Below are 3,228 nucleotides of genomic sequence, written 5' to 3'. Positions count from 1 at the left end.
GTGGTAGGGTTGTAAGAATACTACAACCGGTTGTCTTGTGTGTCGTAAAAGGCGGCTAAAAAGACAGATGCTGCCTTGTAGTCTTACTTTTTAGTAAAAGGCTAGGCCTACCGCCAATACCTGTGGTTGATGACAGCAAGGGCATGCGGTCGTAAAAACCCCTTTGCCAAATAATAAACCATGCCTGATGTTGTAAGGAAAGGCGCATCAGGCAACCGACCCCTTAGTGTAGGGATAACGGTGGGAAAGAAGAAGATAATGTTGCTTTTCAATACTCGATGTTTCTTTTCATTACTCGTTGTGTGTGCGTGTGTATTCTTTTTATATACATGGAAATATAACTACACGGACGGTTATTAGTAATGAATTATATTACATGCAAAAAGTACCTAATATCTTATATATTATGCAATGAAAAAAAGTAAATAATTAACAATAGACTTATGCGTGGTTTCTGAAAAAAAAAGATGGCACAACAGCGGAAGTTGCAGCACCAGCAACGCTTTCTCTCCTCGGAAAGAGGTGAACCACGAGGGAAGTTTGACTGTATATAAGGCTGAGGACAACACGTCCCAGGCATACTTGCTCACCACACCCGCACGGGAACGCACTGGTTTATCTTTTGCCTCACTTCAGGTAAGTGAACATCAAATGAATAAGATGCTTTGATGAATTTCACTTCTTTTGATATCTAGGTTCAGGGAAGTATATTTTAATGATTCAAGCCATATAATGACTGTTCAAAATAAGTACACTAGTTTTATTTCAATGGTAAAACAATTAATTTGAGATTTTATGTATACAAATGAAATGGATGTGAAATCATTAGATGCATTTAGAATAATTTATTCGAAATTTGTTTTTCTGTTGATTTGTTGGGAGATATTCTTACTGACTATCCCCTCAGGTGTTTGTGCTAGACGTAATGGCTTCTCTGCGCTTCGTCGTTGTTCTTCTGGTGGCTTTCGTCACACTGGCTGCTGTTTGCGACGCCCTTGTGCTATGCCCTTCCTTCCCCTCCTGCTGCGCCAGGAGATCGTGTGGGCCTCTGTGCCCCTCGTGTCGGGAAGCCAAGGAATTCAAAAATGGTGTTCGCATTCGCCCCACTGGACGAGGACGTGGCCGAGGAATCTCCTTCATTCATGGTGACCCCTTCGCCTTCCCTGGCAGCGACATCTTCCCCAACCCTCTGGTCATTGTTTAAAATCCTAAATCCTTCAAGTCCCATCAGTCCCAACAACTCTCTTATCTAAAAGACCCCAAAAATGAACGACCTTCCATGTGGTCCTTCAGTCAGGTGATCACCAAGAGGTCATTTCTCTGAAGGGTATTGCTGTGCAAACACAGAGAGAACATTTCATTTTGGGGAGAATTAGAGAATCCTAGTCAGTGAAATTGCCTCGTTAAATTAGTGTCATTCATTATCATCAAACTACCTCATTTCGTACAATTCCAACGCTTCCCCCTCTTTTCAAACTCACTCCATAATTCTTTTTTTCTTTTTCAAAATCAACTATTCCACACTGGAGAAATCTTCAAACCCCATCTCCACGAGTTACATCCCAGTATATCCCCCAAATCATAAATCATTTATTTGTTTAAATAAGATTAAAATAACTGTGTTAATGTCCCTAAGTTGTTGTGCCAGTAGGGAGAAGCGAAAGGGTAAACCAAAGAAGAAGAAGAAGAAGAAGAAGAAGAAGAAAACGAAGAGCCAATCCGAGAGGAAGAGTTATTTTGTAAAAACTGTCGTCTTGGTTTGCCATTCAAAAGTCTTCGACATCTGATCGACGCTGGATACAAACGGAATCTCGGGCTGCTTTTCAAAAAGGTGACCTCAGGAGAAGTTCTTTTGACGGATAGCTCCACGAGTGTCCCTTGGAAGTTTAGCCCACCAGATCTCCTCCTAGTGCCTCTACAGATCCAGGAGAAAAACCTTACGTTGGTTGTCTCCCTGGATGGTTGTTGATTGTTCCCGTACATCGTCAAAGATGATGTCATTGTTATGCTCAGCCAAAGAGTACATATTTCATTGCGTTGTGTGTTTGAGAATTCATTGTATTATTTTATTATTACCAATGGCCATTGTATTGTATTACTGTTGTATTTGATAGATCTATATCTGTGATACTGCAGAGTAGAAATATATTTTATTGACCGGTCAAAGTATTTGGTGTCTGCCTTTCTACCTAATCTTATCTTGCAAGTGAATTTCCAGGAAATAATTCCTTTCATCTCTCATTGTCATAACCACGTCTAATGTAATCCAAACACATAATCTGAATTAGTGTAACCTAACACGTCTAATATATTATAATCAGAATTAGTGTAACTGAAACGTCTATTGTATTCTGAACACATATAATTTGCATTAATGTAACCTAACATGTCTAATGTATTCCGAACACTTATAATCCTAACCTAACAAGTCTAAGGTAATCCAAACACATGTAATCCAAATTAGTGTAACCTTACATGTCTAATGTATTCCGAATATATGTAATCCGAATTAATGTTTAATGTATTCTGGACACATATAACCTGAATTAGGGCAACCTTACGTGTCTAGTGTAATCCGAACACATATGATCCGAATTAGTGCAATCTAACATGTCTACCGTAATCCGAAGACACCTAATCCGACTTAGTGTTTAATGTATTCTGGACACATATAATCTGAATTAGTGTAACCTAATATGTTTAATATAATCCGGAACCCATATAATCAGAAATAGTGTAACCTAACACATATAATGTATTCAGAACACACGTAATCCGAATTAGTGTAACTTAACACATCTAAGGCAAACCGAGCACATATAATCCGTATTTGTGTAACCTAACACGTGTAATGTAATCTGAACACATATAACCTGTATTGGTGTAAATAATTAACATGTATAATGTATTTCGAACACATATAATCCAAATTAGTGTAACCTAGCACGTCTAATGTAATCTGAACACACATAATCTGAATTAGTTTAACGTAACATGTCTAAGGTCTTCTGAACACATATAATCCGAATTAGTGTAACCTAACATGTCTGATGTATTCCGAACACATATAATCCTAACTTAACACGTAATCCGAATAAGTGTAACCTAACATGTCTAAAGTAATCCAAACACATGTGATACAAATTAGTGTAACATAAAATGTCTAAGGTAATCCGAACACATATAATCCGCATTGATGTCACCTAACACGTTAAGGAAATCCGAAAA

The 3,228-nt window shown here is 38.1% G+C and overlaps 1 long non-coding RNA gene across 1 annotated transcript; it reads left to right on the top strand.

The window, feature by feature from the left end:
* Positions 1-566: 566 nt before the first annotated feature.
* LOC135196856 (uncharacterized) lies at positions 567-2,169 on the top strand. The gene is made up of 2 exons (XR_010310494.1): positions 567-636; positions 908-2,169. It is a non-coding gene; the product is annotated as an uncharacterized LOC135196856 (long non-coding RNA).
* Positions 2,170-3,228: the final 1,059 nt, after the last annotated feature.

Source organism: Macrobrachium nipponense, chromosome 18 (genome assembly GCF_015104395.2).
Source record: "Macrobrachium nipponense isolate FS-2020 chromosome 18, ASM1510439v2, whole genome shotgun sequence".
Taxonomy (NCBI): domain Eukaryota; kingdom Metazoa; phylum Arthropoda; class Malacostraca; order Decapoda; family Palaemonidae; genus Macrobrachium; species Macrobrachium nipponense.
Note: the sequence above shows the minus strand (reverse complement) of the source record. Positions and strands in the feature narration are given on the sequence as shown.